Here is a 12,954-nt window from a genome sequence, read left to right as displayed (position 1 = left end):
ACAGATTTTCCTTTTGAATGGAATGTTGATTATTTTCAAAACTGACCCAGAGATCTCTAGATTGAAAGCTCTTAGGTTTTTGTTTGCTTTTTTTGTAAGAGTTTTTAATTTTATAAAAATTTGTTTGTGTTTAACTGTTTTGTTACATGAGTAAGTTTGGAGAGTAGAAGCAAAGAAACAAAGGTTCTATTCAGCCACATAGTGCATAGATTTTAACACTCATATGACAGTACACAGTCACATATATATATATACACACACACACACATATATATACGCATATTATATACACACACAGATAGATAGATAGATAGATGTATATACACACACATATATAGAGTTAAATTCCTCATGAATCTCTTCTTAAAACTTTGAAATTATTACTCTTTGTGCAACCATGTTCTTTTAAGCTTTATTGGGTATAATTGACAATTCAAGCTCATGTATATGTAAGGTATACAACTTAATGACTTGATATACAGACACATTGTGAAATAATCACCACAATCAAGCTAAATAACATACCCATCACGTCACATAATTGTCATTGTTTTCGTGTTTGGTGAGAACACTTAAGACCTACCCTCTCAGCAAATGTCAAGTGTACAATACAGTATTGTTAACCACAGGCACAGTGTTGTACATTAGATCTCCAGAACTTACTCATCTTGCACAGCTGAAACTTTGTACACCTTGACCAATGTCTGACCGTTTCTCCTTACCAACAACCCCTGGCAACCACCATTTTATTCTCTGCTATGTTCATTAAGGATATTAGCCTGTAGTTTTGTTTCCTTTTAGTGTTTTTGTCTGGTTTTGGTATAAGGGTGATGATAGTCTCATAAAATTAGTTTGGAAGTATTCCCTCTTCTTCAATTTCTTGGAAGAATTTAAGAAGGATTGGTATTAATTCTCTTTGAATGTTTGGTAGAATTTACCCATGAAGCCATTTGATCCTGGGTTTCTTGGTGTTGGAAGGTTTTAGATTACTGATAAAATCACCGTATTTGTTATTGGTCTGTTCAGGCTTTCCATTTCTTCTTGGTTGAGTTTTGATACATTGTATGTTTCTAGGAATTTATCCATTTCTTCTAGATTATCCAGTTTGTTGGCTTATATTTGTTCATAATAGTCTCTTAAGATCCTTTTTATTTTTACTGAGGCATCCATTGTAACGTCTCTTCTTTCATCCTTGATTTTATTTGAGTCTTCTCTCTCTTTTTACTTTTCTTAGTCTAGCTAAGGATTTGTCCATTTTGTTTCTTTAAAAAAAGAAACTCTTAGTTTGCTGATTTTTTTTCTATTTTTTATTCTATATATAATTTATTACTGCTAGATGTTTTCCTTTTGCTAAATTTTGGTCTCAGTTTGTTCTTCATTTTTTCTGGTTCCTTGAGGTTAAAGTTAGGTTGTTTATTTCAGATCTTTCTCTTTTTTTAATGTAGATGTCTTATCACTATAAACTCAGTACTGCTTATGCTGCATCTCACACAACTTCCAGAATAATGGGCCAAAATGACTGACCATGGCTCACACTCACTCCAGAAACATTGAGGGATCTCTGCTGTCAACTGAATAGAATTAATTCCTCAGAAAGGCATTTAAGCCTCTCGTGATCTGATCCCTTAACTTACATTCTCAAGCTTAATTTCAAATACTTCCCATCCCACAGCCTCACCGCAACTTAACCCTTTACCATCTCTGAACGTACCCCATAAGGTTCCACCTGGTACTTTGCTTGCTGGTTCCTCAGCCAGCAACACTCTTCACCTGCTTGCTCCGCCCCACTCCCAATCCCACATCTAAATTATGCCTTTTACTGTTAATCATCTCTCAACTATCAGACCAAATGCCACTATCTCCACTCTGAAGGATTAGGAACACCTTGGAGTGAATTGAAAAAATAGCAACAAAGATGGAGAGGGGCTTTAAAAACATGGCTTTTGAGGACAGTTTGAAGAAACTGGGATATTTACCACAGAGGAGAGAATATTTAATGATGAGGGGTTGTTGTGGGAAAGTAGATTAAACTCACTGCTGCTGTTGCTGCCCAGACCCAAGAACAAAAACTAGGGCCAATGTTTGGGAATTAGAAGGAAATATTTTAGGCCAAAACAATTAGGAAATATTCCATGAGTCAAAGTTGTGAAAAAGAAAATAAAAAATATCTATCATTTTTTAATATATTCTCTGTGCTGGAGGCTGTGCTGTTTGATCACACTTAAGTTTCTTAACAAGTCTGAGAGCTAAGTATTATAATCTCCACTTTACAGACAGGAAAACTGAGGTTTAGAGAGCTTAAGTAGCTTGCCCAAGATATCAATTGGTAGAGCAGCAACCAAACCTAGTTCTGTCTGACTTCAGAGCCTGGAACAGAACAGAAGCCTGCAGCACATCCCCCATCCCCCAAGTTCCAAGGTTCCTCCATGTCCCCTGCCTCTTGTTTGTAGAAAAGCTGAACTCTCCCAGGCCTCCCTGAGTCACAAAAGAGCAGGCTCAAGCAGTTAATGATTAGGACAACAGAGTCACAGATTCAATATCTGATCCACATTCCTGAGTCACTTGACAGATACTATAGCTGCCACCAGAGGGAAAAAGTTAACTGCACGATGACCAGACTGCAGCTGTGACATAAGCTGCCCCATCTTGTGCAGTACTGAATCTATGGCTAGCACAATTCCAAGAACTAGCCTTAAGAGAATGGGATTGGGCTTCCCTGGTGGCGCAGTGGTTGAGAGTCCGCCTGCCGATGCAGGGGACGCGGGTTCGTGCCCCGGTCCGGGAAGATCCCACATGCCGCGGAGCGGCTAGGCCCGTGAGCCATGGCTGCTGAGCCTGCGCATCCGGAGCCTGTGCTCCGCAACAGGAGAGGCCACAGCAGTGAGAGGCCCGCGTACCACCAAAAAAAAAAAAAAAAAAAATAGAATGGGATTAACACTATTGCTCAGAATAATCCATATTTTTGTGGGCATCAAAATAATTGTAGCTTGTTCTGCCCATATATGTAAATGGGCAACTCAAACTGTCAGCAAAGAGATGTGACAGACCCATGTCCACATCTTCCACACTAAGAATACAGCACCCTATGTCAGCATGAAGTACAGAAGGCGGACCTTTGTTCCTAATTCCATAGAAATGGAATGATGTTCTGAGAAGTGGGGATTTGTAAGCAGCTTCTGGCAGGAAAGAACTCTCTGCAGGAGGCTCCTTTTCTCTTGTCACTTTAGCAAAGCTATATTGTAACTAAACAAACCAGGCACCCCCATGCTCTACTCTTCTCTGGCCCAAGCACACCTTTTAAATCTTTTGATCACACAATATCTTGCCTAACCCATTCTTTCTACAGCTCAAAGAAGTAGAAATAAAGAAAAAGTAATTAACAGATGACCAGATCTCTTCCCTAGCTTCCCGTTCAGTAATCTCAAGAACAAACTGTGTGACCAAACTGTGTGAATGAGATAGCATCTAAATAAAGATCACAAGAAGTTGACGAGCCTGTACAGTGAGGGATGGTGACAACTCTGACGCCCTATCTCAATGATTAACTGAGATTACTTCCCTCTTTCCCTTTAAAAACTTTCACGGCTGGACAGAAGCTTGGGAGTTGGTGTTTGGGAACACTGAGTCTGCCCTCTCCCCAGATTTCTGGCTTTCTGATTAAAAGCAATGTTTTCCATTTCTACTAATACTTGCCTCTCGGGTAATGACTTTCGAGCTTCTAGCAGCCGGACCCGAGTTCAGTAACAAGCCAATGCCATGGAGCCACCACTATGCTGTCTGAAGAGGTAGTGAATGCCCGTCTCTAGAAGCGTAAAAGCAGTCTGGATGCACACTTGGGGGAACAATAGAATGAGGCTCTAAGCAGCTGAGGAGCTGAATGCAACCTTTGAGAATAATTCCAACCCCGACTTTAGCCTTCCCAATCACATGAACCTTTAAATTTTAAATAGTTCTATAATCTGGTAAATTCGACGGGACATTTAAGATGCAAGCGGCAGAACTAGCAAGAGCAGAATATGATTTCTCTCTGTCTCCTCTCTATGCCGAGATTATGACTTCATCATATTCTGCTTTATATTAAGGTTCTTTATATTTCACGTACTTCTGAAGTGGAGTGGGGCTGTCAACACCTGTGTTTCACAGATAAGGAAACCAGCTCTGAGACATGCTTGTTCCCATGGAACCTACTTCCTTGATTCTCTCACAGCGTGTAATGAGGCTTATCACCACCACTCCACTGGCACTCCTACAAGTGACCAAAGACCTCGCTGCTATATTTATAAAATATCACAATCCTTGTCTTCCTTGATCTCTGAGCCACATCCAACACAGCAGAACGGTATCCCCTTCCGTTAAGCCTCTCTTCCCTTAGCTTCTGTAGTATCTAAATATCCTCTTTTTTCCTTCTTTATTTCTGACAGTTTTTTCTAAATTTCTCCTACAGGGCCTTCTTGCTTTGTGGGGTCCTTACGTGACGATATTTCTTAAGTTCCTGTGTAAGTGCTCGTCTAATTCTAACCACTATCCTTGAATAGTCTCATCTATTCCCATGGCTTTATTTTTCAGTGATGACTCTATCTTATGTGAAGTCCTCTCTTCTGAGTACAGGTCAGAAAATATTTGTTGATAAATGAGTAAATGCAGGAATTAATAAATAAGTTTATGAGAAGTAACCAGGTTCCCACATTTCAGACTAGAAACAAGTAAAATATATTCTTATCACTGGTTTTGTTCAAGTTTAAGCTCTCCCTTGCTAGTAGCATGACACTGGATTAGTGAATTGAAAGACCTACACCTTAGTTTGTTTTACTTTGTCATTGTCGCTGTTAATTTTTTTCTTTTTAATAATTTACAAAATGAGGATAATTATACCGACTCTGACCTACATTGCAGGTAGGGTAATTGTGAGCAATGCATGAGTTCTCACATGGGAGAGGGCCTTAGGAATAGGAATTAATCTTACTAAACTGTATTGAACTCTTCTATCAAGAAAGACAGCAGGATGCCTAGCAGTGTACAAAACAGATGTTTGGCTTTGTTTTGTTTATCCCAAGGCTCTGGGGAAATATTGATGGTACCTGCTCACAGCTCAGCCATTAACAGCTTGGTAAAGGAAGGCTATGAAGGATACACAGCGGTGGCCAGATTAACTCCAGCCCTAGACATGCCCAGCACTCACCTACCTGTAATGTATGGTAATGGCTCAGAACGTGAGCCCAGCCCAAACCTCAACCAAAGTGCCTGGTCTCAAAGACTGAGGGAATACAAAGCAACTAGAGAAATCACCTCTTCAGTCATCATAGAATGCCAAGACTAGAAGGCATTTTATTCTAGTCATTATCCCATTCAACATTTTCATTGGAAAAATGGAGAAACTTGGGCCCCAAATGGGCAAAAACAAGTTAGCTGCATAGCTGGAGTACAAATGTAAGCCACCACCCCACTATACATCCCAGCCTCTCTGACTACCTCCACCATCCACAAGGCTATTATAATATTTGTTTCTTTTTCTTGATTTGGATATAATTTACTTAAGGTAAAATATTAAGCTATAATTTACACACGGTTTAAATTTACCCTTTTTACCATGAAGTTCTGTGAGTTGTACCAAACAAAAAAAATTATAACTAAAACCTTCCTCATGGTATAAAATGTCCATCACCCTGAAAATTCCCTCATGCCCATTTATAGTGCTATTAGAAATTATATATTTTAATTTCGACTTCTATTTGTTCTTCGCAAGCACAGAAAACATCCAATTGACTTTTGTACCTTAGTCTTGTGCCCTGCAATCTTATTAAATTCACTTAACAGTTCTAATAGCATTTTTGTAGTTTATTTAGGATTCTCTACATAGACAGTCATGTCTTCAAATAGAAACAATTTTATTTCTTCCTTTCCAATCAGTATGCCTTTTAACTCTTTTTCTTGCTGTACTACACTGGTAAGGACTTCCAGTGCAATATCAAAAAGAAGTAATGACAGAGTTTATCTGTCTTTTGTTCCTGATCTAAGGGGGAAATCATCCATCTTTCAATATTAAACATGAAGTTAGCTGTGGATATTTTATAGATACTCTTTATCAAGTTGAGGAATTTCCCTTTTATTCTTGGTTTGTTGAGAGGTATATGCATATAATGAGTATGGAATTTTGTTAAATGATTTTTATATCTATTGAGATGATTACATGGCTTTTCTCCTTTAATCTAGCCACATGATAAATTGCATTTATTGATTTTCAAATTGCATTCCAGTTATAAGCCTAACTTACTTGATATGCTAGTACTTTCTTTGGGGTTTTTATGTTTATGTTTCTGAGGGATATTGATCTGTAATTTTCTTGTCTTATAGTTTCACTTTCTGATTTTGGTAGCAGGGCAATATTGGTCTCATAAAATGAGAGGGCCAATAAGCACAATGAAAGATGCTTAGTATTAAGCTATTCAGGAAATGCATATCAAAATCAAAATTATATACTACTTTGCACCTACTAGGATGGCTAGAATCAAAAAGACAATAACAAGGGTTGGCTATGAAATGGAAAAACTCATACACTGCTAGTGAGAATGTAAAATAGTGTAGCTGTTTTGGAAGAGTATGGCAATTCCTCAAAAGCTTAAACACACAGTTAGCATATGACCCAGCAGTTCCACTCCTACCTATGTATATACTTATGAGAAACAAAAACATACGTCCATTTAAGCACTTGTACAAGATTATTCATAGCAGCATTATCCATAATAGCCAAATAGTGGAAACAATCCATATTTCTATCAACTGATGAATGGATAAATAAAATTCAGTATATCCATACTTTGAATATTATTTGGTAATAAAAATGAAGTGTGATACAGGCTACAACGTAACTGAACCTTGAAAACATTATGCTAATGAAAGAAGCTTGGTACAAAAGGCCACACGTTGTATGGTTACATTTATATGAAATCTCCATTACAGGCAAATCTATAGAGACCAAAAGCAGATTAATGACTGCCTAGGGCTGGAGGGGGAAGGATTAGGGAGAGATGAGGAGTGGCTACTAACAGGTATAGGTTTCTTTGGGTGAGCAATGAAACAATGATAAAATTGGTATGACAACTCCATTAATACACTAAAAAAGACTGAACTGTGCACTTTAAATGGTTGATTTGTATGGTATGTGAAATATATCTCAATAAATCTCTTAAAACAATTAGTGGGGAACAGTTCCCTCCTCTTCTACATGCTGAATGAGTGTTCTGTAGATCCATTATTATTTGTTCCCTGATAGAATTTACTAGTGAAATTATCTTATCCTGGAGTTTCTTCTATTGGAAAGTTTTAAATTATGAATTTCATTCTTTAATAGATACGAAACTCTTCAAATTAGCAATTTATTCGTGAATGACCTTCTTCTGTTTGTGTCAAGGAATGTATCCATTTCATCTAAGTTATATCTATGGGCCTAGAGTAGTTCATATTATTTCTTATTATTTTTATAACTGTACAGTCTATAATGATATCCCCTCTCCAATCCTGATATTGGTAATTGTGTCTTTAATTTCTCTCTCTGTCTCTCTGATTGGCAAGTGTGCCCAGATATTTATCAATTTTATTGTATTTTTCAAAGGGCCAGATTCTGGTTTTACTGATTTTTCTCTTTCTCAATTTAATTGATTCATGTTCTTATCATTATAGTTATTTCTTCCATTTGAGTTTATCTTGATCTTTTTCTAGTTTCTTAAGGTAGAAGGTGAAGTCATTGATTTTATTCTCTTTTAATATAGGTCTTTAACGCTATAAATTCACTGCTAAGCTCTGCATTAGCTGCTCTCATAAATTTTCATATATATATTTTTTTATTTTTGTTGGAATATAGTTGATTTACAATGTTTAGTTTCAGGTGTACAGCAAAGTGAATCAGTTATACATATACATATATCCACTCTTTTTTTTTTTTTAGATTCTTTTCCCATATAGGCCATTACAGAGTATTGAGTAGAGATTCCTTTGCTATACAGCAGGTTCTTATCAGTTAACTATTTTATATATAGTAGTGTATATATGTCAGTCTCAATCTCCCAATTTATCCCTCCCCCTTTATCCCCTGGTAACTATATGTTTGTTTTCTACATCCGTGACTCCTGTTCTATAAATAAGTTCATTTGTACCCTTTTTTTTTTTAAGATTCCACATATAAGCAATATCATATGATATTTGTCTTTCTCTGTCTGACTTACTTCACTCAGTATGACAATCTCTAAGTCCATCCATGTTGCTGCAAATGGCATTATTTTGTTCTTTTTATGGCTGAGTAATATTCCATTGTATATATGTACCACATGTTCTTTATCCATTCCTCCGTTGATGGACATTTAGCTTGCTTCCATGTCCTGGCTATTGTAAATAGTTTTTTAATCCAATTCAAAATATGTTTCAGTATCCCTTGGGGCATCCTCTTTGATCCATGGATTATTTAAGACTTTTAAAATTTAATTTGCAAATATTTAAGAACTTTTGACATACCTGATTTTTTGATTTCTAGTTTGATTCCATTATAGTAAAAAATATACTTTGTATTATTTCAATTCTGTTAAATGTGTGAGGCTTATTTAATGATCCAATAAAGTCTATCTTGAACAGTGTTTCCTTTGCAAACAAAAAAATGTGTATTCCACTGTATGAGGTAGCATATTTTATAATGTAATTTAGGTCAATTTGGTTAATAGTGGTATTCAGGTTTTTGCATCTTTCCTGATTTTCTATCTTGTTCTATCGACCACTGAGAGACTAGTTTTGAAGCCTTTATCTGTAATTGTGGACTTGTTTATTTATACTTTCTTGTCTGTCAGTTTTTGCTATATAGATTTTGAGGCTCAATTGTTAGCTGCATACACATACAAGATTATTTATATTCTTAAGGAATTGATTCCTTTATGATTATGTAATGACTCTGTCTCTGGTAATATTCCTTGATCTGAATACTACATTTTCTGATATTAATATAACCACTCCAGGTTTCTTTTGATTAGCGTTTGATGATATATGTTTTTACATTCACTTATTCTCATTACGTCTTTATATTATAGTGAGTTTCTGTATACAGTGTAGTCTGACAATCTCTGTCTTATTTTTATGGGTTTATACTGTTTACATTTAATATAATTATTAACATGGCTGTGTTAAAATCTACAATGTTGTGAGATGTTTTCTTTTGATCCCACCTATTCGTTCTTTTCCCCTACTTTTTGCCTACTTTTAGATTAAATGAATATTTTTTATGGATCTATTTTTATCTTCATTATTATCATTATTATTATTTTGGCTACGTCATCGGGTCTTCGTTGCAGCATGTGGGATCTTCGTTGCGACATGCGGGATCTTTTGTTGCAGCACGTGGGCTCTTCATTGCAGCCCATGGGCTTCTCTCTAGTTGTGGTGTAAGGGTTTTCTCTTTCTAGTTGTGGTGTGCGGGCTCCAGAGTGTGTGGGCTCTATAGTTGTAGAACACAAGTTCCAGAGCGCATGGGCTCTGTAGTTTGTGGCACACGGGCTCTCTAGTCGAGGCACGTGGGCTCACTAGTTGTGGTACACAGGCTTAGTTGCCCCGCAGCATGTGGGATCTCAGTTCCCTGACCAGGGATCGAACCTGGGCCCCCTGCATTGGGAACGTGGAGTCTTACTCACTGGACCACCAGGGAAGTCCCTATCTTCATTATCGACTCAGTAGACATGCCTCCTTTAATTAATCACAGTTTTTCTTCTATTTATAGTTCTCAATTTATAGTTTGACAATTTATAGTTTTCAAATCAATTCTGTATCTACTACCTCATTTGATACAGAAAAACCTTGTGATTTAAGTATTATTATACCCTGATCTGGCAAAGATAAATTATATATGACTGGCATAGAAATTTTTACACTGTGAATTTAGTGCTAAGGTCTTCATAATTTGGGGGAAAGTCACTATTTCCATGTGATTAATTTATGCTTAATTTTTTGTTAACTCCCCATCATTCCATCCCGTGTGCCAAAGGCATGACCAAGTACCTCTTCTGGAATGTTGCCTCCACCCTCGCCTGTAGCTCTAGCTGCTAGAAAAACAAAAGCCACTAGACTCTTAACTAACCTTCCTTGTTTAGACCTAGTCTGTTAGTCTGAGTTTTGGCTCTCATTCCAGTGGAGCTCATAAATCACCTCTGCCACTGACTCCAAACATCCATTTACACATTTAATGAGCATCGATTGAACACTCACTGCATTTATTCATCACACTGTGTACTTGGGAGTCATGGTTGTGGGCGAATGGTATTTGAGGACAAATAAGGCATGGCCCACACTTGAGGAACTTGTAGCTTAATGAAGGTGTCAGAAATAAAACAATAACTTATGATTCAATGCAATACATACTACAATAGAGGTGTGTGCAGTGTGGGCCCACAGCAGAAGTGGTGAATTCTGCCATGGATTAGGTCAGGGATGTGACCATGATGTTTTTCTGAAGGATGTAATATTTGAAGTTGAGTTGGTGTGGGTTGGATAATCCATGCAAAACGAACAGGGTGATAGAATAAGAATCAGTCTGGAGGTATGCCTAGTAAAGTAGGAGGGGAAGTCATGTGCTCAGAGAGTGGTGGGAAGTTATAATGCAAATAGTAACATGTATTAGACCCGCACTGTGCTGAGTTTTTGTAGCATGATCTCATTTATGCTATAAAAATTTTATGAGGCTGCCACTCTTGTTATTTTCATAATGAAGAAGGAGAATTGAAGTTAGAAGAGTATCTCCAACTTGCCAAATCACACTGTAAAGGACTGGTAGGATATTGTACTATATAACAACGAGAATACAAATACTGACCCTTCATAGTGGACTGGATATAAACAAACAGTGTGAGCATTCCATACATGCCAGGCAAATACTAACCCTGATGAAATCAGAAATGGAATCCAGGCCATCAAACTGTAGACCCTGTGCTCTAAGACTTATTCTATACTACAACTAAGATAAAACTGGAACTATTGATTGAGAGTAAAACATGAAGGGCTTTAGGTATACACAGTAGGGAGACATGGAAATTATTAGAGATGGGAACTGACAGAAGATGTAAACATAATCATGTTTGAGAAAGATTAAATGACAGCAATGTTTAGGAGATGGGGGAGACATACATTAGGAAGACTAGACTACTATTGCAATAGTCAAGACAATGGCCCAAATTATGACACTATGTGGAAATGAAGAGAATTTGATAAAGCTGAAGGCTATTTGAGTGGAGAATTGATAGGACTTTGTGAGCAAATAGGTTCTGTGGTGAAAAGAGAGTTAAAGAAAATTTGTACTTCAGGTAATTGGATGGATGGCAATATGCTTATCTAAGATTGCAACAGGGAAACAAGAGCAGGGGAAAAGCTGACTCTGAGCTCTAATACTTAGTGGTTTGTGATTTCTTACTCCCCCCAGTGTTCTCTGTTTCCTCTTCTCCCTTTCTCTCTCTCTATTATCTCTTCCTAGCATGTTCATTAATTAAAACGAATTTCAAGATTCAGTTAGCTCACTTTAATTTTCACTTCTAATATCAAAACTCAGGAATTTGAGGGGTCATTCTTAGAAATATGCTCACTCTTCCATGCCTCTGTGCCTTTGCAGATGCCATTCCTCCCACCAAGGAGTCTTCTCCATACCTTGCTTGCATAGTGAACACCTACAAACCCACTTTTCCAGGCTCCAAACAAATGATACCCGCATGATTTCCTCCCCACGCAATGTTCCCACTCCCTGATAGTCTTCCATAGGAATCAGTTCATACCTCCATCAGTGTTTCTCGTATTTATATTGCAGTTGTTTGGTTACTCGTTCACCTCCTCAACAAAGGCGAGGTCAGGGACTGGTGTTTTGCATTTTTTTTTTGTCCCTGTTGCCTAGCAGAGCACCTGGCAAACGATGAAAGCTCAAGATGTGTCCACTGAATAAGAAGTTAATGAATTGATGGGTGGCATGACGATTGAATAAGTTATAACGTATGTGTAGAAAGGTGATTAGGGTGACAAAGCATATGGATACCATGGGAATGGGAGCTCTTCCTGCAGCCACGTGCATCCCTTCCAGGGCTGGTCTGAAACTTTAGGTACAGTGAACCAAGGACAAGAGAGGGGCTAATGATTTTCTTATGAGGAATACAGGTGTGAAATATGCCCCAGATGTGATATTAAAGAGGAACTGGGACTTTTCAGTAACTTCCACTTTCCATATATTATTTTAACTTCTCACATACTACCTTTTAATCAGTTCTTTGATTTCCCCCCCCTCAGTCCCGTCCTTAATTCTCTGATCTGAGGTTCAAAGTAAGAAAACACTGATGAGGGCCTCTCCAGGAAGGGTTGCCAGATTCAGCAAACAAAACTACAGGATGCCCAGTTAAATTTAAATTTCAGCTAACCAACAAAATTTCTTTTTTTGTGTGTATGTGTGTGTGGTACGCGGGCCTCTCACTGTTGTGGCCTCTCCCATTGCGGAGCACAGGCTCCAGATGCGCAGGCTCAGCGGCCACGGCTCACAGGCCCAGCCACTCCACGGCATGTGGGATCTTCCCAGACCGGGGCACAAACCCGTGTCCCCTGCATCGGCAGGCAGACTCTCAACCACTGAGCCACCAGGGGAGCCCCAGAATTTCTTTTAGTAAAGTATGTCCTGTGAAATGTTTGGGACATACTTATACTTAAAAAATTACTCACTGATTATCTGAAATTCAAATTTCATGATGCATCCTGTATTTAATTCTGTAGCCTTAGCTCCAGTTCACTTTCTGCCAAGGATCGAGAACGCGCTCTGTACCCTGCACCTTTGATAGATCAAACTGAGCTCAAACACAGGTGAATGATGCAGGTCAATGGGAAATCTAGAGACGAATGGGGAAAACAGACCAGATACAGATGGACCTGTGCACAAACAGGCCGGTGACTGCAGGGTTCATT

The sequence above is a fragment of the Pseudorca crassidens genome, chromosome 3 (genome assembly GCF_039906515.1).
Source record: "Pseudorca crassidens isolate mPseCra1 chromosome 3, mPseCra1.hap1, whole genome shotgun sequence".
Taxonomy (NCBI): domain Eukaryota; kingdom Metazoa; phylum Chordata; class Mammalia; order Artiodactyla; family Delphinidae; genus Pseudorca; species Pseudorca crassidens.
This window is presented reverse-complemented; position numbering follows the sequence as displayed.